At 47.7% G+C, this 26,973-nt stretch overlaps 18 non-coding genes across 18 annotated transcripts; all 18 read right to left on the bottom strand.

The window, feature by feature from the left end:
* Window positions 1-818: 818 nt before the first annotated feature.
* Window positions 819-1,009, bottom strand: LOC142694911 (U2 spliceosomal RNA). The gene has a single exon (XR_012863077.1). It is a non-coding gene; the product is annotated as a U2 spliceosomal RNA (small nuclear RNA).
* A 1,292-nt stretch (window positions 1,010-2,301) lies between these two features.
* On the bottom strand, window positions 2,302-2,492 carry LOC142694912 (U2 spliceosomal RNA). The gene has a single exon (XR_012863078.1). It is a non-coding gene; the product is annotated as a U2 spliceosomal RNA (small nuclear RNA).
* A 1,268-nt stretch (window positions 2,493-3,760) lies between these two features.
* Window positions 3,761-3,951, bottom strand: LOC142694913 (U2 spliceosomal RNA). Its single transcript, XR_012863079.1, has one exon. It is a non-coding gene; the product is annotated as a U2 spliceosomal RNA (small nuclear RNA).
* Window positions 3,952-5,231: 1,280 nt separating this feature from the next.
* Window positions 5,232-5,422, bottom strand: LOC142694914 (U2 spliceosomal RNA). Its single transcript, XR_012863080.1, has one exon. It is a non-coding gene; the product is annotated as a U2 spliceosomal RNA (small nuclear RNA).
* A 1,268-nt stretch (window positions 5,423-6,690) lies between these two features.
* On the bottom strand, window positions 6,691-6,881 carry LOC142694915 (U2 spliceosomal RNA). Its single transcript, XR_012863081.1, has one exon. It is a non-coding gene; the product is annotated as a U2 spliceosomal RNA (small nuclear RNA).
* A 1,280-nt stretch (window positions 6,882-8,161) lies between these two features.
* LOC142694917 (U2 spliceosomal RNA) lies at window positions 8,162-8,352 on the bottom strand. The gene has a single exon (XR_012863082.1). It is a non-coding gene; the product is annotated as a U2 spliceosomal RNA (small nuclear RNA).
* Window positions 8,353-9,648: 1,296 nt separating this feature from the next.
* LOC142694918 (U2 spliceosomal RNA) lies at window positions 9,649-9,839 on the bottom strand. Its single transcript, XR_012863083.1, has one exon. It is a non-coding gene; the product is annotated as a U2 spliceosomal RNA (small nuclear RNA).
* A 1,288-nt stretch (window positions 9,840-11,127) lies between these two features.
* On the bottom strand, window positions 11,128-11,318 carry LOC142694919 (U2 spliceosomal RNA). Its single transcript, XR_012863084.1, has one exon. It is a non-coding gene; the product is annotated as a U2 spliceosomal RNA (small nuclear RNA).
* Window positions 11,319-12,614: 1,296 nt separating this feature from the next.
* Window positions 12,615-12,805, bottom strand: LOC142694921 (U2 spliceosomal RNA). Its single transcript, XR_012863086.1, has one exon. It is a non-coding gene; the product is annotated as a U2 spliceosomal RNA (small nuclear RNA).
* A 1,296-nt stretch (window positions 12,806-14,101) lies between these two features.
* Window positions 14,102-14,292, bottom strand: LOC142694922 (U2 spliceosomal RNA). Its single transcript, XR_012863087.1, has one exon. It is a non-coding gene; the product is annotated as a U2 spliceosomal RNA (small nuclear RNA).
* A 1,300-nt stretch (window positions 14,293-15,592) lies between these two features.
* On the bottom strand, window positions 15,593-15,783 carry LOC142694923 (U2 spliceosomal RNA). The gene has a single exon (XR_012863088.1). It is a non-coding gene; the product is annotated as a U2 spliceosomal RNA (small nuclear RNA).
* A 1,291-nt stretch (window positions 15,784-17,074) lies between these two features.
* Window positions 17,075-17,265, bottom strand: LOC142694924 (U2 spliceosomal RNA). Its single transcript, XR_012863089.1, has one exon. It is a non-coding gene; the product is annotated as a U2 spliceosomal RNA (small nuclear RNA).
* A 1,268-nt stretch (window positions 17,266-18,533) lies between these two features.
* On the bottom strand, window positions 18,534-18,724 carry LOC142694925 (U2 spliceosomal RNA). The gene has a single exon (XR_012863090.1). It is a non-coding gene; the product is annotated as a U2 spliceosomal RNA (small nuclear RNA).
* Window positions 18,725-20,012: 1,288 nt separating this feature from the next.
* On the bottom strand, window positions 20,013-20,203 carry LOC142694926 (U2 spliceosomal RNA). The gene has a single exon (XR_012863091.1). It is a non-coding gene; the product is annotated as a U2 spliceosomal RNA (small nuclear RNA).
* A 1,296-nt stretch (window positions 20,204-21,499) lies between these two features.
* On the bottom strand, window positions 21,500-21,690 carry LOC142694426 (U2 spliceosomal RNA). The gene has a single exon (XR_012862667.1). It is a non-coding gene; the product is annotated as a U2 spliceosomal RNA (small nuclear RNA).
* A 1,296-nt stretch (window positions 21,691-22,986) lies between these two features.
* On the bottom strand, window positions 22,987-23,177 carry LOC142694928 (U2 spliceosomal RNA). The gene has a single exon (XR_012863092.1). It is a non-coding gene; the product is annotated as a U2 spliceosomal RNA (small nuclear RNA).
* Window positions 23,178-24,465: 1,288 nt separating this feature from the next.
* On the bottom strand, window positions 24,466-24,656 carry LOC142694929 (U2 spliceosomal RNA). The gene has a single exon (XR_012863093.1). It is a non-coding gene; the product is annotated as a U2 spliceosomal RNA (small nuclear RNA).
* A 1,292-nt stretch (window positions 24,657-25,948) lies between these two features.
* On the bottom strand, window positions 25,949-26,139 carry LOC142694930 (U2 spliceosomal RNA). The gene has a single exon (XR_012863094.1). It is a non-coding gene; the product is annotated as a U2 spliceosomal RNA (small nuclear RNA).
* Window positions 26,140-26,973: the final 834 nt, after the last annotated feature.

The following is a 26,973-nucleotide window of genomic DNA, read 5'->3' on the forward strand; positions in this document are numbered from 1 at the left end:
GTTCCGTCTGAACTTTATATAAGACGGTGAGGCTCAGTCAGTCACTCAGTGTTGCCTGAGAGGGCAACACTGCAACAGCCGGCCGCCAGGCTGTCTTTTTTTTGCACAGCTAGTTGCCTCCAGGAGGCCACAAGAGGGAGACAAGGGACTGCAAAATGGAAAATAGGCATCCACCAACTTTACAGACAACTTCTCCTTGCTCCTACAACCTCCATCCTTGCACAGTTTGTTATTCTTCTAGGTAACATAGTAACAAATCCAAATTGCTGCTCTCTTTGTAGGCAAGCAAGGCTTTGTTGCAACTGCAATTCTTACTTCTTCTTGAAATGTAGGGACGACAGTACATTCCATCACATCCATCTAGTGTACACAGGTAGGTCCATTGTGGCGGGCAGGCGAGCGGGCGGGCTGCTTTATTGGCTGTTTGCTGTTCCCCTACTCCACTCCACTATTTGACTGTTGTGCTGCATCAATCAATCAATCAATCAATCAATCAATCAATCAATCAATCAATCAATCAGTGGCTGGCTCAGGTGCAGCTCTTTAACTTACCTAAAAGGGAGGGCGGAGAGAAGACAAGGAAGGTGAATGAGGTGTTCCAATGTGAAATGCCGGAAACACAGAAACACAGACGACACACAACAAGAGGTGGCAATCTATTCATTAATTGCATTTAATCAATGAGCTCATTATCACTCATGCATTGTCCAACAGGTGTTGAAATAATGGGATTAAAAGGGGAGATCCCTTCAGAAAGACAGAAACAATAGCAAAGACAAAAAACACTTTTGGAATCTGCTTTTAGTCAACACATAAGGAAAGGGTGCACCGGTCCTGGAAATACTGCAATACCAGGTCAATGCGTGGAGTGGACAGAGCAAGCTCTATTTCCATCTCCCTGTTCTAAAAATCCATTTAATATATGGTCCCCAGATAGGGGACGTATCAGATATTAAACTGATAAGAACAGATACTACACTTGATCTTAGCCAAAAGGCCGAGAAGCGATAACCCGAACGGGCCGCGCGTTGCCCGAGCCTGCCCGATACTGCTGTTCAGCCCTTGCAGCGATTCAGCCTACTTCTAGGCAATTCCATGGGGCCCTGCAGGCTCACACACTCACAGCTACACGGGAGGTGAATAAAGGCCGGAGAGGAAGCCAGACAGGATTTGCTTCTTTTGCTTGCACCACAATGCAGTGCTGAAAGAGGAGGAATCTACATAAAAACGCCTTCCTGGCAACGCCCAAATGCCCTGCTGCCATGCAGATAAACACTGGCAGCGGCAGCAAGTGCATGCCCACAGCCACCCCTTGTTCCTTCACACCTTGTATCAGCTGTAATCCAGTCCAGTCCAGTGCTGCCTGCTGAGCAGCACTGACCAACACTGCCTGGGCCCAGGCTTTTATCTCTGAGGCCCCATTATGATGTCAGAAAGCTGGCTCTGGAATCCTGAGGGCTCCACTATGACACGTGCAAAGTTCCGTCTGAACTTTATATAAGACGGTGAGGCTCAGTCAGTCACTCAGTGTTGCCTGAGAGGGCAACACTGCAACAGCCGGCCGCCAGGCTGTCTTTTTTTTGCACAGCTAGTTGCCTCCAGGAGGCCACAAGAGGGAGACAAGGGACTGCAAAATGGAAAATAGGCATCCACCAACTTTACAGACAACTTCTCCTTGCTCCTACAACCTCCATCCTTGCACAGTTTGTTATTCTTCTAGGTAACATAGTAACAAATCCAAATTGCTGCTCTCTTTGTAGGCAAGCAAGGCTTTGTTGCAACTGCAATTCTTACTTCTTCTTGAAATGTAGGGACGACAGTACATTCCATCACATCCATCTAGTGTACACAGGTAGGTCCATTGTGGCGGGCAGGCGAGCGGGCGGGCTGCTTTATTGGCTGTTTGCTGTTCCCCTACTCCACTCCACTATTTGACTGTTGTGCTGCATCAATCAATCAATCAATCAATCAATCAATCAATCAATCAATCAATCAATCAATCAGTGGCTGGCTCAGGTGCAGCTCTTTAACTTACCTAAAAGGGAGGGCGGAGAGAAGACAAGGAAGGTGAATGAGGTGTTCCAATGTGAAATGCCGGAAACACAGAAACACAGACGACACACAACAAGAGGTGGCAATCTATTCATTAATTGCATTTAATCAATGAGCTCATTATCACTCATGCATTGTCCAACAGGTGTTGAAATAATGGGATTAAAAGGGGAGATCCCTTCAGAAAGACAGAAACAATAGCAAAGACAAAAAACACTTTTGGAATCTGCTTTTAGTCAACACATAAGGAAAGGGTGCACCGGTCCTGGAAATACTGCAATACCAGGTCAATGCGTGGAGTGGACAGAGCAAGCTCTATTTCCATCTCCCTGTTCTAAAAATCCATTTAATATATGGTCCCCAGATAGGGGACGTATCAGATATTAAACTGATAAGAACAGATACTACACTTGATCTTAGCCAAAAGGCCGAGAAGCGATAACCCGAACGGGCCGCGCGTTGCCCGAGCCTGCCCGATACTGCTGTTCAGCCCTTGCAGCGATTCAGCCTACTTCTAGGCAATTCCATGGGGCCCTGCAGGCTCACACACTCACAGCTACACGGGAGGTGAATAAAGGCCGGAGAGGAAGCCAGACAGGATTTGCTTCTTTTGCTTGCACCACAATGCAGTGCTGAAAGAGGAGGAATCTACATAAAAACGCCTTCCTGGCAACGCCCAAATGCCCTGCTGCCATGCAGATAAACACTGGCAGCGGCAGCAAGTGCATGCCCACAGCCACCCCTTGTTCCTTCACACCTTGTATCAGCTGTAATCCAGTCCAGTCCAGTGCTGCCTGCTGAGCAGCACTGACCAACACTGCCTGGGCCCAGGCTTTTATCTCTGAGGCCCCATTATGATGTCAGAAAGCTGGCTCTGGAATCCTGAGGGCTCCACTATGACACGTGCAAAGTTCCGTCTGAACTTTATATAAGACGGTGAGGCTCAGTCAGTCACTCAGTGTTGCCTGAGAGGGCAACACTGCAACAGCCGGCCGCCAGGCTGTCTTTTTTTTGCACAGCTAGTTGCCTCCAGGAGGCCACAAGAGGGAGACAAGGGACTGCAAAATGGAAAATAGGCATCCACCAACTTTACAGACAACTTCTCCTTGCTCCTACAACCTCCATCCTTGCACAGTTTGTTATTCTTCTAGGTAACATAGTAACAAATCCAAATTGCTGCTCTCTTTGTAGGCAAGCAAGGCTTTGTTGCAACTGCAATTCTTACTTCTTCTTGAAATGTAGGGACAACAGTACATTCCATCACATCCATCTAGTGTACACAGGTAGGTCCATTGTGGCGGGCAGGCGAGCGGGCGGGCTGCTTTATTGGCTGTTTGCTGTTCCCCTACTCCACTCCACTATTTGACTGTTGTGCTGCATCAATCAATCAATCAATCAATCAATCAATCAGTGGCTGGCTCAGGTGCAGCTCTTTAACTTACCTAAAAGGGAGGGCGGAGAGAAGACAAGGAAGGTGAATGAGGTGTTCCAATGTGAAATGCCGGAAACACAGAAACACAGACGACACACAACAAGAGGTGGCAATCTATTCATTAATTGCATTTAATCAATGAGCTCATTATCACTCATGCATTGTCCAACAGGTGTTGAAATAATGGGATTAAAAGGGGAGATCCCTTCAGAAAGACAGAAACAATAGCAAAGACAAAAAACACTTTTGGAATCTGCTTTTAGTCAACACATAAGGAAAGGGTGCACCGGTCCTGGAAATACTGCAATACCAGGTCAATGCGTGGAGTGGACAGAGCAAGCTCTATTTCCATCTCCCTGTTCTAAAAATCCATTTAATATATGGTCCCCAGATAGGGGACGTATCAGATATTAAACTGATAAGAACAGATACTACACTTGATCTTAGCCAAAAGGCCGAGAAGCGATAACCCGAACGGGCCGCGCGTTGCCCGAGCCTGCCCGATACTGCTGTTCAGCCCTTGCAGCGATTCAGCCTACTTCTAGGCAATTCCATGGGGCCCTGCAGGCTCACACACTCACAGCTACACGGGAGGTGAATAAAGGCCGGAGAGGAAGCCAGACAGGATTTGCTTCTTTTGCTTGCACCACAATGCAGTGCTGAAAGAGGAGGAATCTACATAAAAACGCCTTCCTGGCAACGCCCAAATGCCCTGCTGCCATGCAGATAAACACTGGCAGCGGCAGCAAGTGCATGCCCACAGCCACCCCTTGTTCCTTCACACCTTGTATCAGCTGTAATCCAGTCCAGTCCAGTGCTGCCTGCTGAGCAGCACTGACCAACACTGCCTGGGCCCAGGCTTTTATCTCTGAGGCCCCATTATGATGTCAGAAAGCTGGCTCTGGAATCCTGAGGGCTCCACTATGACACGTGCAAAGTTCCGTCTGAACTTTATATAAGACGGTGAGGCTCAGTCAGTCACTCAGTGTTGCCTGAGAGGGCAACACTGCAACAGCCGGCCGCCAGGCTGTCTTTTTTTTGCACAGCTAGTTGCCTCCAGGAGGCCACAAGAGGGAGACAAGGGACTGCAAAATGGAAAATAGGCATCCACCAACTTTACAGACAACTTCTCCTTGCTCCTACAACCTCCATCCTTGCACAGTTTGTTATTCTTCTAGGTAACATAGTAACAAATCCAAATTGCTGCTCTCTTTGTAGGCAAGCAAGGCTTTGTTGCAACTGCAATTCTTACTTCTTCTTGAAATGTAGGGACGACAGTACATTCCATCACATCCATCTAGTGTACACAGGTAGGTCCATTGTGGCGGGCAGGCGAGCGGGCGGGCTGCTTTATTGGCTGTTTGCTGTTCCCCTACTCCACTCCACTATTTGACTGTTGTGCTGCATCAATCAATCAATCAATCAATCAATCAATCAATCAATCAATCAGTGGCTGGCTCAGGTGCAGCTCTTTAACTTACCTAAAAGGGAGGGCGGAGAGAAGACAAGGAAGGTGAATGAGGTGTTCCAATGTGAAATGCCGGAAACACAGAAACACAGACGACACACAACAAGAGGTGGCAATCTATTCATTAATTGCATTTAATCAATGAGCTCATTATCACTCATGCATTGTCCAACAGGTGTTGAAATAATGGGATTAAAAGGGGAGATCCCTTCAGAAAGACAGAAACAATAGCAAAGACAAAAAACACTTTTGGAATCTGCTTTTAGTCAACACATAAGGAAAGGGTGCACCGGTCCTGGAAATACTGCAATACCAGGTCAATGCGTGGAGTGGACAGAGCAAGCTCTATTTCCATCTCCCTGTTCTAAAAATCCATTTAATATATGGTCCCCAGATAGGGGACGTATCAGATATTAAACTGATAAGAACAGATACTACACTTGATCTTAGCCAAAAGGCCGAGAAGCGATAACCCGAACGGGCCGCGCGTTGCCCGAGCCTGCCCGATACTGCTGTTCAGCCCTTGCAGCGATTCAGCCTACTTCTAGGCAATTCCATGGGGCCCTGCAGGCTCACACACTCACAGCTACACGGGAGGTGAATAAAGGCCGGAGAGGAAGCCAGACAGGATTTGCTTCTTTTGCTTGCACCACAATGCAGTGCTGAAAGAGGAGGAATCTACATAAAAACGCCTTCCTGGCAACGCCCAAATGCCCTGCTGCCATGCAGATAAACACTGGCAGCGGCAGCAAGTGCATGCCCACAGCCACCCCTTGTTCCTTCACACCTTGTATCAGCTGTAATCCAGTCCAGTCCAGTGCTGCCTGCTGAGCAGCACTGACCAACACTGCCTGGGCCCAGGCTTTTATCTCTGAGGCCCCATTATGATGTCAGAAAGCTGGCTCTGGAATCCTGAGGGCTCCACTATGACACGTGCAAAGTTCCGTCTGAACTTTATATAAGACGGTGAGGCTCAGTCAGTCACTCAGTGTTGCCTGAGAGGGCAACACTGCAACAGCCGGCCGCCAGGCTGTCTTTTTTTTGCACAGCTAGTTGCCTCCAGGAGGCCACAAGAGGGAGACAAGGGACTGCAAAATGGAAAATAGGCATCCACCAACTTTACAGACAACTTCTCCTTGCTCCTACAACCTCCATCCTTGCACAGTTTGTTATTCTTCTAGGTAACATAGTAACAAATCCAAATTGCTGCTCTCTTTGTAGGCAAGCAAGGCTTTGTTGCAACTGCAATTCTTACTTCTTCTTGAAATGTAGGGACAACAGTACATTCCATCACATCCATCTAGTGTACACAGGTAGGTCCATTGTGGCGGGCAGGCGAGCGGGCGGGCTGCTTTATTGGCTGTTTGCTGTTCCCCTACTCCACTCCACTATTTGACTGTTGTGCTGCATCAATCAATCAATCAATCAATCAATCAATCAGTGGCTGGCTCAGGTGCAGCTCTTTAACTTACCTAAAAGGGAGGGCGGAGAGAAGACAAGGAAGGTGAATGAGGTGTTCCAATGTGAAATGCCGGAAACACAGAAACACAGACGACACACAACAAGAGGTGGCAATCTATTCATTAATTGCATTTAATCAATGAGCTCATTATCACTCATGCATTGTCCAACAGGTGTTGAAATAATGGGATTAAAAGGGGAGATCCCTTCAGAAAGACAGAAACAATAGCAAAGACAAAAAACACTTTTGGAATCTGCTTTTAGTCAACACATAAGGAAAGGGTGCACCGGTCCTGGAAATACTGCAATACCAGGTCAATGCGTGGAGTGGACAGAGCAAGCTCTATTTCCATCTCCCTGTTCTAAAAATCCATTTAATATATGGTCCCCAGATAGGGGACGTATCAGATATTAAACTGATAAGAACAGATACTACACTTGATCTTAGCCAAAAGGCCGAGAAGCGATAACCCGAACGGGCCGCGCGTTGCCCGAGCCTGCCCGATACTGCTGTTCAGCCCTTGGAGCGATTCAGCCTACTTCTAGGCAATTCCATGGGGCCCTGCAGGCTCACACACTCACAGCTACACGGGAGGTGAATAAAGGCCGGAGAGGAAGCCAGACAGGATTTGCTTCTTTTGCTTGCACCACAATGCAGTGCTGAAAGATGAGGAATCTACATAAAAACGCCTTCCTGGCAACGCCCAAATGCCCTGCTGCCATGCAGATAAACACTGGCAGCGGCAGCAAGTGCATGCCCACAGCCACCCCTTGTTCCTTCACACCTTGTATCAGCTGTAATCCAGTCCAGTCCAGTGCTGCCTGCTGAGCAGCACTGACCAACACTGCCTGGGCCCAGGCTTTTATCTCTGAGGCCCCATTATGATGTCAGAAAGCTGGCTCTGGAATCCTGAGGGCTCCACTATGACACGTGCAAAGTTCCGTCTGAACTTTATATAAGACGGTGAGGCTCAGTCAGTCACTCAGTGTTGCCTGAGAGGGCAACACTGCAACAGCCGGCCGCCAGGCTGTCTTTTTTTTGCACAGCTAGTTGCCTCCAGGAGGCCACAAGAGGGAGACAAGGGACTGCAAAATGGAAAATAGGCATCCACCAACTTTACAGACAACTTCTCCTTGCTCCTACAACCTCCATCCTTGCACAGTTTGTTATTCTTCTAGGTAACATAGTAACAAATCCAAATTGCTGCTCTCTTTGTAGGCAAGCAAGGCTTTGTTGCAACTGCAATTCTTACTTCTTCTTGAAATGTAGGGACGACAGTACATTCCATCACATCCATCTAGTGTACACAGGTAGGTCCATTGTGGCGGGCAGGCGAGCGGGCGGGCTGCTTTATTGGCTGTTTGCTGTTCCCCTACTCCACTCCACTATTTGACTGTTGTGCTGCATCAATCAATCAATCAATCAATCAATCAATCAATCAATCAATCAGTGGCTGGCTCAGGTGCAGCTCTTTAACTTACCTAAAAGGGAGGGCGGAGAGAAGACAAGGAAGGTGAATGAGGTGTTCCAATGTGAAATGCCGGAAACACAGAAACACAGACGACACACAACAAGAGGTGGCAATCTATTCATTAATTGCATTTAATCAATGAGCTCTTTATCACTCATGCATTGTCCAACAGGTGTTGAAATAATGGGATTAAAAGGGGAGATCCCTTCAGAAAGACAGAAACAATAGCAAAGACAAAAAACACTTTTGGAATCTGCTTTTAGTCAACACATAAGGAAAGGGTGCACCGGTCCTGGAAATACTGCAATACCAGGTCAATGCGTGGAGTGGACAGAGCAAGCTCTATTTCCATCTCCCTGTTCTAAAAATCCATTTAATATATGGTCCCCAGATAGGGGACGTATCAGATATTAAACTGATAAGAACAGATACTACACTTGATCTTAGCCAAAAGGCCGAGAAGCGATAACCCGAACGGGCCGCGCGTTGCCCGAGCCTGCCCGATACTGCTGTTCAGCCCTTGCAGCGATTCAGCCTACTTCTAGGCAATTCCATGGGGCCCTGCAGGCTCACACACTCACAGCTACACGGGAGGTGAATAAAGGCCGGAGAGGAAGCCAGACAGGATTTGCTTCTTTTGCTTGCACCACAATGCAGTGCTGAAAGAGGAGGAATCTACATAAAAACGCCTTCCTGGCAACGCCCAAATGCCCTGCTGCCATGCAGATAAACACTGGCAGCGGCAGCAAGTGCATGCCCACAGCCACCCCTTGTTCCTTCACACCTTGTATCAGCTGTAATCCAGTCCAGTCCAGTGCTGCCTGCTGAGCAGCACTGACCAACACTGCCTGGGCCCAGGCTTTTATCTCTGAGGCCCCATTATGATGTCAGAAAGCTGGCTCTGGAATCCTGAGGGCTCCACTATGACACGTGCAAAGTTCCGTCTGAACTTTATATAAGACGGTGAGGCTCAGTCAGTCACTCAGTGTTGCCTGAGAGGGCAACACTGCAACAGCCGGCCGCCAGGCTGTCTTTTTTTTGCACAGCTAGTTGCCTCCAGGAGGCCACAAGAGGGAGACAAGGGACTGCAAAATGGAAAATAGGCATCCACCAACTTTACAGACAACTTCTCCTTGCTCCTACAACCTCCATCCTTGCACAGTTTGTTATTCTTCTAGGTAACATAGTAACAAATCCAAATTGCTGCTCTCTTTGTAGGCAAGCAAGGCTTTGTTGCAACTGCAATTCTTACTTCTTCTTGAAATGTAGGGACGACAGTACATTCCATCACATCCATCTAGTGTACACAGGTAGGTCCATTGTGGCGGGCAGGCGAGCGGGCGTGCTGCTTTATTGGCTGTTTGCTGTTCCCCTACTCCACTCCACTATTTGACTGTTGTGCTGCATCAATCAATCAATCAATCAATCAATCAATCAATCAATCAATCAATCAATCAATCAATCAGTGGCTGGCTCAGGTGCAGCTCTTTAACTTACCTAAAAGGGAGGGCGGAGAGAAGACAAGGAAGGTGAATGAGGTGTTCCAATGTGAAATGCCGGAAACACAGAAACACAGACGACACACAACAAGAGGTGGCAATCTATTCATTAATTGCATTTAATCAATGAGCTCATTATCACTCATGCATTGTCCAACAGGTGTTGAAATAATGGGATTAAAAGGGGAGATCCCTTCAGAAAGACAGAAACAATAGCAAAGACAAAAAACACTTTTGGAATCTGCTTTTAGTCAACACATAAGGAAAGGGTGCACCGGTCCTGGAAATACTGCAATACCAGGTCAATGCGTGGAGTGGACAGAGCAAGCTCTATTTCCATCTCCCTGTTCTAAAAATCCATTTAATATATGGTCCCCAGATAGGGGACGTATCAGATATTAAACTGATAAGAACAGATACTACACTTGATCTTAGCCAAAAGGCCGAGAAGCGATAACCCGAACGGGCCGCGCGTTGCCCGAGCCTGCCCGATACTGCTGTTCAGCCCTTGCAGCGATTCAGCCTACTTCTAGGCAATTCCATGGGGCCCTGCAGGCTCACACACTCACAGCTACACGGGAGGTGAATAAAGGCCGGAGAGGAAGCCAGACAGGATTTGCTTCTTTTGCTTGCACCACAATGCAGTGCTGAAAGAGGAGGAATCTACATAAAAACGCCTTCCTGGCAACGCCCAAATGCCCTGCTGCCATGCAGATAAACACTGGCAGCGGCAGCAAGTGCATGCCCACAGCCACCCCTTGTTCCTTCACACCTTGTATCAGCTGTAATCCAGTCCAGTCCAGTGCTGCCTGCTGAGCAGCACTGACCAACACTGCCTGGGCCCAGGCTTTTATCTCTGAGGCCCCATTATGATGTCAGAAAGCTGGCTCTGGAATCCTGAGGGCTCCACTATGACACGTGCAAAGTTCCGTCTGAACTTTATATAAGACGGTGAGGCTCAGTCAGTCACTCAGTGTTGCCTGAGAGGGCAACACTGCAACAGCCGGCCGCCAGGCTGTCTTTTTTTTGCACAGCTAGTTGCCTCCAGGAGGCCACAAGAGGGAGACAAGGGACTGCAAAATGGAAAATAGGCATCCACCAACTTTACAGACAACTTCTCCTTGCTCCTACAACCTCCATCCTTGCACAGTTTGTTATTCTTCTAGGTAACATAGTAACAAATCCAAATTGCTGCTCTCTTTGTAGGCAAGCAAGGCTTTGTTGCAACTGCAATTCTTACTTCTTCTTGAAATGTAGGGACGACAGTACATTCCATCACATCCATCTAGTGTACACAGGTAGGTCCATTGTGGCGGGCAGGCGAGCGGGCGGGCTGCTTTATTGGCTGTTTGCTGTTCCCCTACTCCACTCCACTATTTGACTGTTGTGCTGCATCAATCAATCAATCAATCAATCAATCAATCAATCAATCAATCAATCAATCAGTGGCTGGCTCAGGTGCAGCTCTTTAACTTACCTAAAAGGGAGGGCGGAGAGAAGACAAGGAAGGTGAATGAGGTGTTCCAATGTGAAATGCCGGAAACACAGAAACACAGACGACACACAACAAGAGGTGGCAATCTATTCATTAATTGCATTTAATCAATGAGCTCATTATCACTCATGCATTGTCCAACAGGTGTTGAAATAATGGGATTAAAAGGGGAGATCCCTTCAGAAAGACAGAAACAATAGCAAAGACAAAAAACACTTTTGGAATCTGCTTTTAGTCAACACATAAGGAAAGGGTGCACCGGTCCTGGAAATACTGCAATACCAGGTCAATGCGTGGAGTGGACAGAGCAAGCTCTATTTCCATCTCCCTGTTCTAAAAATCCATTTAATATATGGTCCCCAGATAGGGGACGTATCAGATATTAAACTGATAAGAACAGATACTACACTTGATCTTAGCCAAAAGGCCGAGAAGCGATAACCCGAACGAGCCGCGCGTTGCCCGAGCCTGCCCGATACTGCTGTTCAGCCCTTGCAGCGATTCAGCCTACTTCTAGGCAATTCCATGGGGCCCTGCAGGCTCACACACTCACAGCTACACGGGAGGTGAATAAAGGCCGGAGAGGAAGCCAGACAGGATTTGCTTCTTTTGCTTGCACCACAATGCAGTGCTGAAAGAGGAGGAATCTACATAAAAACGCCTTCCTGGCAACGCCCAAATGCCCTGCTGCCATGCAGATAAACACTGGCAGCGGCAGCAAGTGCATGCCCACAGCCACCCCTTGTTCCTTCACACCTTGTATCAGCTGTAATCCAGTCCAGTCCAGTGCTGCCTGCTGAGCAGCACTGACCAACACTGCCTGGGCCCAGGCTTTTATCTCTGAGGCCCCATTATGATGTCAGAAAGCTGGCTCTGGAATCCTGAGGGCTCCACTATGACACGTGCAAAGTTCCGTCTGAACTTTATATAAGACGGTGAGGCTCAGTCAGTCACTCAGTGTTGCCTGAGAGGGCAACACTGCAACAGCCGGCCGCCAGGCTGTCTTTTTTTTGCACAGCTAGTTGCCTCCAGGAGGCCACAAGAGGGAGACAAGGGACTGCAAAATGGAAAATAGGCATCCACCAACTTTACAGACAACTTCTCCTTGCTCCTACAACCTCCATCCTTGCACAGTTTGTTATTCTTCTAGGTAACATAGTAACAAATCCAAATTGCTGCTCTCTTTGTAGGCAAGCAAGGCTTTGTTGCAACTGCAATTCTTACTTCTTCTTGAAATGTAGGGACGACAGTACATTCCATCACATCCATCTAGTGTACACAGGTAGGTCCATTGTGGCGGGCAGGCGAGCGGGCGGGCTGCTTTATTGGCTGTTTGCTGTTCCCCTACTCCACTCCACTATTTGACTGTTGTGCTGCATCAATCAATCAATCAATCAATCAATCAATCAATCAATCAATCAATCAATCAATCAATCAGTGGCTGGCTCAGGTGCAGCTCTTTAACTTACCTAAAAGGGAGGGCGGAGAGAAGACAAGGAAGGTGAATGAGGTGTTCCAATGTGAAATGCCGGAAACACAGAAACACAGACGACACACAACAAGAGGTGGCAATCTATTCATTAATTGCATTTAATCAATGAGCTCATTATCACTCATGCATTGTCCAACAGGTGTTGAAATAATGGGATTAAAAGGGGAGATCCCTTCAGAAAGACAGAAACAATAGCAAAGACAAAAAACACTTTTGGAATCTGCTTTTAGTCAACACATAAGGAAAGGGTGCACCGGTCCTGGAAATACTGCAATACCAGGTCAATGCGTGGAGTGGACAGAGCAAGCTCTATTTCCATCTCCCTGTTCTAAAAATCCATTTAATATATGGTCCCCAGATAGGGGACGTATCAGATATTAAACTGATAAGAACAGATACTACACTTGATCTTAGCCAAAAGGCCGAGAAGCGATAACCCGAACGGGCCGCGCGTTGCCCGAGCCTGCCCGATACTGCTGTTCAGCCCTTGCAGCGATTCAGCCTACTTCTAGGCAATTCCATGGGGCCCTGCAGGCTCACACACTCACAGCTACACGGGAGGTGAATAAAGGCCGGAGAGGAAGCCAGACAGGATTTGCTTCTTTTGCTTGCACCACAATGCAGTGCTGAAAGAGGAGGAATCTACATAAAAACGCCTTCCTGGCAACGCCCAAATGCCCTGCTGCCATGCAGATAAACACTGGCAGCGGCAGCAAGTGCATGCCCACAGCCACCCCTTGTTCCTTCACACCTTGTATCAGCTGTAATCCAGTCCAGTCCAGTGCTGCCTGCTGAGCAGCACTGACCAACACTGCCTGGGCCCAGGCTTTTATCTCTGAGGCCCCATTATGATGTCAGAAAGCTGGCTCTGGAATCCTGAGGGCTCCACTATGACACGTGCAAAGTTCCGTCTGAACTTTATATAAGACGGTGAGGCTCAGTCAGTCACTCAGTGTTGCCTGAGAGGGCAACACTGCAACAGCCGGCCGCCAGGCTGTCTTTTTTTTGCACAGCTAGTTGCCTCCAGGAGGCCACAAGAGGGAGACAAGGGACTGCAAAATGGAAAATAGGCATCCACCAACTTTACAGACAACTTCTCCTTGCTCCTACAACCTCCATCCTTGCACAGTTTGTTATTCTTCTAGGTAACATAGTAACAAATCCAAATTGCTGCTCTCTTTGTAGGCAAGCAAGGCTTTGTTGCAACTGCAATTCTTACTTCTTCTTGAAATGTAGGGACGACAGTACATTCCATCACATCCATCTAGTGTACACAGGTAGGTCCATTGTGCCGGGCAGGCGAGCGGGCGGGCTGCTTTATTGGCTGTTTGCTGTTCCCCTACTCCACTCCACTATTTGACTGTTGTGCTGCATCAATCAATCAATCAATCAATCAATCAATCAATCAATCAATCAATCAATCAATCAATCAGTGGCTGGCTCAGGTGCAGCTCTTTAACTTACCTAAAAGGGAGGGCGGAGAGAAGACAAGGAAGGTGAATGAGGTGTTCCAATGTGAAATGCCGGAAACACAGAAACACAGACGACACACAACAAGAGGTGGCAATCTATTCATTAATTGCATTTAATCAATGAGCTCATTATCACTCATGCATTGTCCAACAGGTGTTGAAATAATGGGATTAAAAGGGGAGATCCCTTCAGAAAGACAGAAACAATAGCAAAGACAAAAAACACTTTTGGAATCTGCTTTTAGTCAACACATAAGGAAAGGGTGCACCGGTCCTGGAAATACTGCAATACCAGGTCAATGCGTGGAGTGGACAGAGCAAGCTCTATTTCCATCTCCCTGTTCTAAAAATCCATTTAATATATGGTCCCCAGATAGGGGACGTATCAGATATTAAACTGATAAGAACAGATACTACACTTGATCTTAGCCAAAAGGCCGAGAAGCGATAACCCGAACGGGCCGCGCGTTGCCCGAGCCTGCCCGATACTGCTGTTCAGCCCTTGCAGCGATTCAGCCTACTTCTAGGCAATTCCATGGGGCCCTGCAGGCTCACACACTCACAGCTACACGGGAGGTGAATAAAGGCCGGAGAGGAAGCCAGACAGGATTTGCTTCTTTTGCTTGCACTACAATGCAGTGCTGAAAGAGGAGGAATCTACATAAAAACGCCTTCCTGGCAACGCCCAAATGCCCTGCTGCCATGCAGATAAACACTGGCAGCGGCAGCAAGTGCATGCCCACAGCCACCCCTTGTTCCTTCACACCTTGTATCAGCTGTAATCCAGTCCAGTCCAGTGCTGCCTGCTGAGCAGCACTGACCAACACTGCCTGGGCCCAGGCTTTTATCTCTGAGGCCCCATTATGATGTCAGAAAGCTGGCTCTGGAATCCTGAGGGCTCCACTATGACACGTGCAAAGTTCCGTCTGAACTTTATATAAGACGGTGAGGCTCAGTCAGTCACTCAGTGTTGCCTGAGAGGGCAACACTGCAACAGCCGGCCGCCAGGCTGTCTTTTTTTTGCACAGCTAGTTGCCTCCAGGAGGCCACAAGAGGGAGACAAGGGACTGCAAAATGGAAAATAGGCATCCACCAACTTTACAGACAACTTCTCCTTGCTCCTACAACCTCCATCCTTGCACAGTTTGTTATTCTTCTAGGTAACATAGTAACAAATCCAAATTGCTGCTCTCTTTGTAGGCAAGCAAGGCTTTGTTGCAACTGCAATTCTTACTTCTTCTTGAAATGTAGGGACGACAGTACATTCCATCACATCCATCTAGTGTACACAGGTAGGTCCATTGTGGCGGGCAGGCGAGCGGGCGGGCTGCTTTATTGGCTGTTTGCTGTTCCCCTACTCCACTCCACTATTTGACTGTTGTGCTGCATCAATCAATCAATCAATCAATCAATCAATCAATCAATCAATCAATCAATCAATCAATCAATCAGTGGCTGGCTCAGGTGCAGCTCTTTAACTTACCTAAAAGGGAGGGCGGAGAGAAGACAAGGAAGGTGAATGAGGTGTTCCAATGTGAAATGCCGGAAACACAGAAACACAGACGACACACAACAAGAGGTGGCAATCTATTCATTAATTGCATTTAATCAATGAGCTCATTATCACTCATGCATTGTCCAACAGGTGTTGAAATAATGGGATTAAAAGGGGAGATCCCTTCAGAAAGACAGAAACAATAGCAAAGACAAAAAACACTTTTGGAATCTGCTTTTAGTCAACACATAAGGAAAGGGTGCACCGGTCCTGGAAATACTGCAATACCAGGTCAATGCGTGGAGTGGACAGAGCAAGCTCTATTTCCATCTCCCTGTTCTAAAAATCCATTTAATATATGGTCCCCAGATAGGGGACGTATCAGATATTAAACTGATAAGAACAGATACTACACTTGATCTTAGCCAAAAGGCCGAGAAGCGATAACCCGAACGGGCCGCGCGTTGCCCGAGCCTGCCCGATACTGCTGTTCAGCCCTTGCAGCGATTCAGCCTACTTCTAGGCAATTCCATGGGGCCCTGCAGGCTCACACACTCACAGCTACACGGGAGGTGAATAAAGGCCGGAGAGGAAGCCAGACAGGATTTGCTTCTTTTGCTTGCACCACAATGCAGTGCTGAAAGAGGAGGAATCTACATAAAAACGCCTTCCTGGCAACGCCCAAATGCCCTGCTGCCATGCAGATAAACACTGGCAGCGGCAGCAAGTGCATGCCCACAGCCACCCCTTGTTCCTTCACACCTTGTATCAGCTGTAATCCAGTCCAGTCCAGTGCTGCCTGCTGAGCAGCACTGACCAACACTGCCTGGGCCCAGGCTTTTATCTCTGAGGCCCCATTATGATGTCAGAAAGCTGGCTCTGGAATCCTGAGGGCTCCACTATGACACGTGCAAAGTTCCGTCTGAACTTTATATAAGACGGTGAGGCTCAGTCAGTCACTCAGTGTTGCCTGAGAGGGCAACACTGCAACAGCCGGCCGCCAGGCTGTCTTTTTTTTGCACGCTAGTTGCCTCCAGGAGGCCACAAGAGGGAGACAAGGGACTGCAAAATGGAAAATAGGCATCCACCAACTTTACAGACAACTTCTCCTTGCTCCTACAACCTCCATCCTTGCACAGTTTGTTATTCTTCTAGGTAACATAGTAACAAATCCAAATTGCTGCTCTCTTTGTAGGCAAGCAAGGCTTTGTTGCAACTGCAATTCTTACTTCTTCTTGAAATGTAGGGACGACAGTACATTCCATCACATCCATCTAGTGTACACAGGTAGGTCCATTGTGGCGGGCAGGCGAGCGGGCGGGCTGCTTTATTGGCTGTTTGCTGTTCCCCTACTCCACTCCACTATTTGACTGTTGTGCTGCATCAATCAATCAATCAATCAATCAATCAATCAATCAATCAATCAATCAATCAATCAGTGGCTGGCTCAGGTGCAGCTCTTTAACTTACCTAAAAGGGAGGGCGGAGAGAAGACAAGGAAGGTGAATGAGGTGTTCCAATGTGAAATGCCGGAAACACAGAAACACAGACGACACACAACAAGAGGTGGCAATCTATTCATTAATTGCATTTAATCAATGAGCTCATTATCACTCATGCATTGTCCAACAGGTGTTGAAATAATGGGATTAAAAGGGGAGATCCCTTCAGAAAGACAGAAACAATAGCAAAGACAAAAAACACTTTTGGAATCTGCTTTTAGTCAACACATAAGGAAAGGGTGCACCGGTCCTGGAAATACTGCAATACCAGGTCAATGCGTGGAGTGGACAGAGCAAGCTCTATTTCCATCTCCCTGTTCTAAAAATCCATTTAATATATGGTCCCCAGATAGGGGACGTATCAGATATTAAACTGATAAGAACAGATACTACACTTGATCTTAGCCAAAAGGCCGAGAAGCGATAACCCGAACGGGCCGCGCGTTGCCCGAGCCTGCCCGATACTGCTGTTCAGCCCTTGCAGCGATTCAGCCTACTTCTAGGCAATTCCATGGGGCCCTGCAGGCTCACACACTCACAGCTACACGGGAGGTGAATAAAGGCCGGAGAGGAAGCCAGACAGGATTTGCTTCTTTTGCTTGCACCACAATGCAGTGCTGAAAGAGGAGGAATCTACATAAAAACGCCTTCCTGGCAACGCCCAAATGCCCTGCTGCCATGCAGATAAACACTGGCAGCGGCAGCAAGTGCATGCCCACAGCCACCCCTTGTTCCTTCACACCTTGTATCAGCTGTAATCCAGTCCAGTCCAGTGCTGCCTGCTGAGCAGCACTGACCAACACTGCCTGGGCCCAGGCTTTTATCTCTGAGGCCCCATTATGATGTCAGAAAGCTGGCTCTGGAATCCTGAGGGCTCCACTATGACACGTGCAAAGTTCCGTCTGAACTTTATATAAGACGGTGAGGCTCAGTCAGTCACTCAGTGTTGCCTGAGAGGGCAACACTGCAACAGCCGGCCGCCAGGCTGTCTTTTTTTTGCACAGCTAGTTGCCTCCAGGAGGCCACAAGAGGGAGACAAGGGACTGCAAAATGGAAAATAGGCATCCACCAACTTTACAGACAACTTCTCCTTGCTCCTACAACCTCCATCCTTGCACAGTTTGTTATTCTTCTAGGTAACATAGTAACAAATCCAAATTGCTGCTCTCTTTGTAGGCAAGCAAGGCTTTGTTGCAACTGCAATTCTTACTTCTTCTTGAAATGTAGGGACGACAGTACATTCCATCACATCCATCTAGTGTACACAGGTAGGTCCATTGTGGCGGGCAGGCGAGCGGGCGGGCTGCTTTATTGGCTGTTTGCTGTTCCCCTACTCCACTCCACTATTTGACTGTTGTGCTGCAATCAATCAATCAATCAATCAATCAATCAATCAATCAATCAATCAATCAGTGGCTGGCTCAGGTGCAGCTCTTTAACTTACCTAAAAGGGAGGGCGGAGAGAAGACAAGGAAGGTGAATGAGGTGTTCCAATGTGAAATGCCGGAAACACACAACAAGAGGTGGCAATCTATTCATTAATTGCATTTAATCAATGAGCTCATTATCACTCATGCATTGTCCAACAGGTGTTGAAATAATGGGATTAAAAGGGGAGATCCCTTCAGAAAGACAGAAACAATAGCAAAGACAAAAAACACTTTTGGAATCTGCTTTTAGTCAACACATAAGGAAAGGGTGCACCGGTCCTGGAAATACTGCAATACCAGGTCAATGCGTGGAGTGGACAGAGCAAGCTCTATTTCCATCTCCCTGTTCTAAAAATCCATTTAATATATGGTCCCCAGATAGGGGACGTATCAGATATTAAACTGATAAGAACAGATACTACACTTGATCTTAGCCAAAAGGCCGAGAAGCGATAACCCGAACGGGCCGCGCGTTGCCCGAGCCTGCCCGATACTGCTGTTCAGCCCTTGCAGCGATTCAGCCTACTTCTAGGCAATTCCATGGGGCCCTGCAGGCTCACACACTCACAGCTACACGGGAGGTGAATAAAGGCCGGTGCTTCTTTTGCTTGCACCACAATGCAGTGCTGAAAGAGGAGGAATCTACATAAAAACGCCTTCCTGGCAACGCCCAAATGCCCTGCTGCCATGCAGATAAACACTGGCAGCGGCAGCAAGTGCATGCCCACAGCCACCCCTTGTTCCTTCACACCTTGTATCAGCTGTAATCCAGTCCAGTCCAGTGCTGCCTGCTGAGCAGCACTGACCAACACTGCCTGGGCCCAGGCTTTTATCTCTGAGGCCCCATTATGATGTCAGAAAGCTGGCTCTGGAATCCTGAGGGCTCCACTATGACACGTGCAAAGTTCCGTCTGAACTTTATATAAGACGGTGAGGCTCAGTCAGTCACTCAGTGTTGCCTGAGAGGGCAACACTGCAACAGCCGGCCGCCAGGCTGTCTTTTTTTTGCACAGCTAGTTGCCTCCAGGAGGCCACAAGAGGGAGACAAGGGACTGCAAAATGGAAAATAGGCATCCACCAACTTTACAGACAACTTCTCCTTGCTCCTACAACCTCCATCCTTGCACAGTTTGTTATTCTTCTAGGTAACATAGTAACAAATCCAAATTGCTGCTCTCTTTGTAGGCAAGCAAGGCTTTGTTGCAACTGCAATTCTTACTTCTTCTTGAAATGTAGGGACGACAGTACATTCCATCACATCCATCTAGTGTACACAGGTAGGTCCATTGTGGCGGGCAGGCGAGCGGGCGGGCTGCTTTATTGGCTGTTTGCTGTTCCCCTACTCCACTCCACTATTTGACTGTTGTGCTGCATCAATCAATCAATCAATCAATCAATCAATCAATCAATCAATCAATCAATCAATCAATCAATCAATCAATCAGTGGCTGGCTCAGGTGCAGCTCTTTAACTTACCTAAAAGGGAGGGCGGAGAGAAGACAAGGAAGGTGAATGAGGTGTTCCAATGTGAAATGCCGGAAACACAGAAACACAGACGACACACAACAAGAGGTGGCAATCTATTCATTAATTGCATTTAATCAATGAGCTCATTATCACTCATGCATTGTCCAACAGGTGTTGAAATAATGGGATTAAAAGGGGAGATCCCTTCAGAAAGACAGAAACAATAGCAAAGACAAAAAACACTTTTGGAATCTGCTTTTAGTCAACACATAAGGAAAGGGTGCACCGGTCCTGGAAATACTGCAATACCAGGTCAATGCGTGGAGTGGACAGAGCAAGCTCTATTTCCATCTCCCTGTTCTAAAAATCCATTTAATATATGGTCCCCAGATAGGGGACGTATCAGATATTAAACTGATAAGAACAGATACTACACTTGATCTTAGCCAAAAGGCCGAGAAGCGATAACCCGAACGGGCCGCGCGTTGCCCGAGCCTGCCCGATACTGCTGTTCAGCCCTTGCAGCGATTCAGCCTACTTCTAGGCAATTCCATGGGGCCCTGCAGGCTCACACACTCACAGCTACACGGGAGGTGAATAAAGGCCGGAGAGGAAGCCAGACAGGATTTGCTTCTTTTGCTTGCACCACAATGCAGTGCTGAAAGAGGAGGAATCTACATAAAAACGCCTTCCTGGCAACGCCCAAATGCCCTGCTGCCATGCAGATAAACACTGGCAGCGGCAGCAAGTGCATGCCCACAGCCACCCCTTGTTCCTTCACACCTTGTATCAGCTGTAATCCAGTCCAGTCCAGTGCTGCCTGCTGAGCAGCACTGACCAACACTGCCTGGGCCCAGGCTTTTATCTCTGAGGCCCCATTATGATGTCAGAAAGCTGGCTCTGGAATCCTGAGGGCTCCACTATGACACGTGCAAAGTTCCGTCTGAACTTTATATAAGACGGTGAGGCTCAGTCAGTCACTCAGTGTTGCCTGAGAGGGCAACACTGCAACAGCCGGCCGCCAGGCTGTCTTTTTTTTGCACAGCTAGTTGCCTCCAGGAGGCCACAAGAGGGAGACAAGGGACTGCAAAATGGAAAATAGGCATCCACCAACTTTACAGACAACTTCTCCTTGCTCCTACAACCTCCATCCTTGCACAGTTTGTTATTCTTCTAGGTAACATAGTAACAAATCCAAATTGCTGCTCTCTTTGTAGGCAAGCAAGGCTTTGTTGCAACTGCAATTCTTACTTCTTCTTGAAATGTAGGGACGACAGTACATTCCATCACATCCATCTAGTGTACACAGGTAGGTCCATTGTGGCGGGCAGGCGAGCGGGCGGGCTGCTTTATTGGCTGTTTGCTGTTCCCCTACTCCACTCCACTATTTGACTGTTGTGCTGCATCAATCAATCAATCAATCAATCAATCAATCAATCAATCAATCAATCAATCAATCAATCAGTGGCTGGCTCAGGTGCAGCTCTTTAACTTACCTAAAAGGGAGGGCGGAGAGAAGACAAGGAAGGTGAATGAGGTGTTCCAATGTGAAATGCCGGAAACACAGAAACACAGACGACACACAACAAGAGGTGGCAATCTATTCATTAATTGCATTTAATCAATGAGCTCATTATCACTCATGCATTGTCCAACAGGTGTTGAAATAATGGGATTAAAAGGGGAGATCCCTTCAGAAAGACAGAAACAATAGCAAAGACAAAAAACACTTTTGGAATCTGCTTTTAGTCAACACATAAGGAAAGGGTGCACCGGTCCTGGAAATACTGCAATACCAGGTCAATGCGTGGAGTGGACAGAGCAAGCTCTATTTCCATCTCCCTGTTCTAAAAATCCATTTAATATATGGTCCCCAGATAGGGGACGTATCAGATATTAAACTGATAAGAAAAGATACTACACTTGATCTTAGCCAAAAGGCCGAGAAGCGATAACCCGAACGGGCCGCGCGTTGCCCGAGCCTGCCCGATACTGCTGTTCAGCCCTTGCAGCGATTCAGCCTACTTCTAGGCAATTCCATGGGGCCCTGCAGGCTCACACACTCACAGCTACACGGGAGGTGAATAAAGGCCGGAGAGGAAGCCAGACAGGATTTGCTTCTTTTGCTTGCACCACAATGCAGTGCTGAAAGAGGAGGAATCTACATAAAAACGCCTTCCTGGCAACGCCCAAATGCCCTGCTGCCATGCAGATAAACACTGGCAGCGGCAGCAAGTGCATGCCCACAGCCACCCCTTGTTCCTTCACACCTTGTATCAGCTGTAATCCAGTCCAGTCCAGTGCTGCCTGCTGAGCAGCACTGACCAACACTGCCTGGGCCCAGGCTTTTATCTCTGAGGCCCCATTATGACGTCAGAAAGCTGGCTCTGGAGTCCTGAGGGCTCCACTATGACACGTGCAAAGTTCCGTCTGAACTTTATATAAGACGGTGAGGCTCAGTCAGTCACTCAGTGTTGCCTGAGAGGGCAACACTGCAACAGCCGGCCGCCAGGCTGTCTTTTTTTTGCACAGCTAGTTGCCTCCAGGAGGCCACAAGAGGGAGACAAGGGACTGCAAAATGGAAAATAGGCATCCACCAACTTTACAGACAACTTCTCCTTGCTCCTACAACCTCCATCCTTGCACAGTTTGTTATTCTTCTAGGTAACATAGTAACAAATCCAAATTGCTGCTCTCTTTGTAGGCAAGCAAGGCTTTGTTGCAACTGCAATTCTTACTTCTTCTTGAAATGTAGGGACGACAGTACATTCCATCACATCCATCTAGTGTACACAGGTAGGTCCATTGTGGCGGGCAGGCGAGCGGGCGGGCTGCTTTATTGGCTGTTTGCTGTTCCCCTACTCCACTCCACTATTTGACTGTTGTGCTGCATCAATCAATCAATCAATCAATCAATCAATCAATCAATCAATCAATCAATCAATCAATCAGTGGCTGGCTCAGGTGCAGCTCTTTAACTTACCTAAAAGGGAGGGCGGAGAGAAGACAAGGAAGGTGAATGAGGTGTTCCAATGTGAAATGCCGGAAACACAGAAACACAGACGACACACAACAAGAGGTGGCAATCTATTCATTAATTGCATTTAATCAATGAGCTCATTATCACTCATGCATTGTCCAACAGGTGTTGAAATAATGGGATTAAAAGGGGAGATCCCTTCAGAAAGACAGAAACAATAGCAAAGACAAAAAACACTTTTGGAATCTGCTTTTAGTCAACACATAAGGAAAGGGTGCACCGGTCCTGGAAATACTGCAATACCAGGTCAATGCGTGGAGTGGACAGAGCAAGCTCTATTTCCATCTCCCTGTTCTAAAAATCCATTTAATATATGGTCCCCAGATAGGGGACGTATCAGATATTAAACTGATAAGAACAGATACTACACTTGATCTTAGCCAAAAGGCCGAGAAGCGATAACCCGAACGGGCCGCGCGTTGCCCGAGCCTGCCCGATACTGCTGTTCAGCCCTTGCAGCGATTCAGCCTACTTCTAGGCAATTCCATGGGGCCCTGCAGGCTCACACACTCACAGCTACACGGGAGGTGAATAAAGGCCGGAGAGGAAGCCAGACAGGATTTGCTTCTTTTGCTTGCACCACAATGCAGTGCTGAAAGAGGAGGAATCTACATAAAAACGCCTTCCTGGCAACGCCCAAATGCCCTGCTGCCATGCAGATAAACACTGGCAGCGGCAGCAAGTGCATGCCCACAGCCACCCCTTGTTCCTTCACACCTTGTATCAGCTGTAATCCAGTCCAGTCCAGTGCTGCCTGCTGAGCAGCACTGACCAACACTGCCTGGGCCCAGGCTTTTATCTCTGAGGCCCCATTATGATGTCAGAAAGCTGGCTCTGGAATCCTGAGGGCTCCACTATGACACGTGCAAAGTTCCGTCTGAACTTTATATAAGACGGTGAGGCTCAGTCAGTCACTCAGTGTTGCCTGAGAGGGCAACACTGCAACAGCCGGCCGCCAGGCTGTCTTTTTTTTGCACAGCTAGTTGCCTCCAGGAGGCCACAAGAGGGAGACAAGGGACTGCAAAATGGAAAATAGGCATCCACCAACTTTACAGACAACTTCTCCTTGCTCCTACAACCTCCATCCTTGCACAGTTTGTTATTCTTCTAGGTAACATAGTAACAAATCCAAATTGCTGCTCTCTTTGTAGGCAAGCAAGGCTTTGTTGCAACTGCAATTCTTACTTCTTCTTGAAATGTAGGGACGACAGTACATTCCATCACATCCATCTAGTGTACACAGGTAGGTCCATTGTGGCGGGCAGGCGAGCGGGCGGGCTGCTTTATTGGCTGTTTGCTGTTCCCCTACTCCACTCCACTATTTGACTGTTGTGCTGCATCAATCAATCAATCAATCAATCAATCAATCAATCAATCAATCAATCAATCAGTGGCTGGCTCAGGTGCAGCTCTTTAACTTACCTAAAAGGGAGGGCGGAGAGAAGACAAGGAAGGTGAATGAGGTGTTCCAATGTGAAATGCCGGAAACACAGAAACACAGACGACACACAACAAGAGGTGGCAATCTATTCATTAATTGCATTTAATCAATGAGCTCATTATCACTCATGCATTGTCCAACAGGTGTTGAAATAATGGGATTAAAAGGGGAGATCCCTTCAGAAAGACAGAAACAATAGCAAAGACAAAAAACACTTTTGGAATCTGCTTTTAGTCAACACATAAGGAAAGGGTGCACCGGTCCTGGAAATACTGCAATACCAGGTCAATGCGTGGAGTGGACAGAGCAAGCTCTATTTCCATCTCCCTGTTCTAAAAATCCATTTAATATATGGTCCCCAGATAGGGGACGTATCAGATATTAAACTGATAAGAACAGATACTACACTTGATCTTAGCCAAAAGGCCGAGAAGCGATAACCCGAACGGGCCGCGCGTTGCCCGAGCCTGCCCGATACTGCTGTTCAGCCCTTGCAGCGATTCAGCCTACTTCTAGGCAATTCCATGGGGCCCTGCAGGCTCACACACTCACAGCTACACGGGAGGTGAATAAAGGCCGGAGAGGAAGCCAGACAGGATTTGCTTCTTTTGCTTGCACCACAATGCAGTGCTGAAAGAGGAGGAATCTACATAAAAACGCCTTCCTGGCAACGCCCAAATGCCCTGCTGCCATGCAGATAAACACTGGCAGCGGCAGCAAGTGCATGCCCACAGCCACCCCTTGTTCCTTCACACCTTGTATCAGCTGTAATCCAGTCCAGTCCAGTGCTGCCTGCTGAGCAGCACTGACCAACACTGCCTGGGCCCAGGCTTTTATCTCTGAGGCCCCATTATGATGTCAGAAAGCTGGCTCTGGAATCCTGAGGGCTCCACTATGACACGTGCAAAGTTCCGTCTGAACTTTATATAAGACGGTGAGGCTCAGTCAGTCACTCAGTGTTGCCTGAGAGGGCAACACTGCAACAGCCGGCCGCCAGGCTGTCTTTTTTTTGCACAGCTAGTTGCCTCCAGGAGGCCACAAGAGGGAGACAAGGGACTGCAAAATGGAAAATAGGCATCCACCAACTTTACAGACAACTTCTCCTTGCTCCTACAACCTCCATCCTTGCACAGTTTGTTATTCTTCTAGGTAACATAGTAACAAATCCAAATTGCTGCTCTCTTTGTAGGCAAGCAAGGCTTTGTTGCAACTGCAATTCTTACTTCTTCTTGAAATGTAGGGACGACAGTACATTCCATCACATCCATCTAGTGTACACAGGTAGGTCCATTGTGGCGGGCAGGCGAGCGGGCGGGCTGCTTTATTGGCTGTTTGCTGTTCCCCTACTCCACTCCACTATTTGACTGTTGTGCTGCATCAATCAATCAATCAATCAATCAATCAATCAATCAATCAATCAATCAATCAATCAGTGGCTGGCTCAGGTGCAGCTCTTTAACTTACCTAAAAGGGAGGGCGGAGAGAAGACAAGGAAGGTGAATGAGGTGTTCCAATGTGAAATGCCGGAAACACAGAAACACAGACGACACACAACAAGAGGTGGCAATCTATTCATTAATTGCATTTAATCAATGAGCTCATTATCACTCATGCATTGTCCAACAGGTGTTGAAATAATGGGATTAAAAGGGGAGATCCCTTCAGAAAGACAGAAACAATAGCAAAGACAAAAAACACTTTTGGAATCTGCTTTTAGTCAACACATAAGGAAAGGGTGCACCGGTCCTGGAAATACTGCAATACCAGGTCAATGCGTGGAGTGGACAGAGCAAGCTCTATTTCCATCTCCCTGTTCTAAAAATCCATTTAATATATGGTCCCCAGATAGGGGACGTATCAGATATTAAACTGATAAGAACAGATACTACACTTGATCTTAGCCAAAAGGCCGAGAAGCGATAACCCGAACGGGCCGCGCGTTGCCCGAGCCTGCCCGATACTGCTGTTCAGCCCTTGCAGCGATTCAGCCTACTTCTAGGCAATTCCATGGGGCCCTGCAGGCTCACACACTCACAGCTACACGGGAGGTGAATAAAGGCCGGAGAGGAAGCCAGACAGGATTTGCTTCTTTTGCTTGCACCACAATGCAGTGCTGAAAGAGGAGGAATCTACATAAAAACGCCTTCCTGGCAACGCCCAAATGCCCTGCTGCCATGCAGATAAACACTGGCAGCGGCAGCAAGTGCATGCCCACAGCCACCCCTTGTTCCTTCACACCTTGTATCAGCTGTAATCCAGTCCAGTCCAGTGCTGCCTGCTGAGCAGCACTGACCAACACTGCCTGGGCCCAGGCTTTTATCTCTGAGGCCCCATTATGATGTCAGAAAGCTGGCTCTGGAATCCTGAGGGCTCCACTATGACACGTGCAAAGTTCCGTCTGAACTTTATATAAGACGGTGAGGCTCAGTCAGTCACTCAGTGTTGCCTGAGAGGGCAACACTGCAACAGCCGGCCGCCAGGCTGTCTTTTTTTTGCACAGCTAGTTGCCTCCAGGAGGCCACAAGAGGGAGACAAGGGACTGCAAAATGGAAAATAGGCATCCACCAACTTTACAGACAACTTCTCCTTGCTCCTACAACCTCCATCCTTGCACAGTTTGTTATTCTTCTAGGTAACATAGTAACAAATCCAAATTGCTGCTCTCTTTGTAGGCAAGCAAGGCTTTGTTGCAACTGCAATTCTTACTTCTTCTTGAAATGTAGGGACGACAGTACATTCCATCACATCCATCTAG

Source organism: Rhinoderma darwinii, assembly GCF_050947455.1.
Source record: "Rhinoderma darwinii isolate aRhiDar2 chromosome 5 unlocalized genomic scaffold, aRhiDar2.hap1 SUPER_5_unloc_46, whole genome shotgun sequence".
Lineage (NCBI taxonomy): Eukaryota > Metazoa > Chordata > Amphibia > Anura > Rhinodermatidae > Rhinoderma > Rhinoderma darwinii.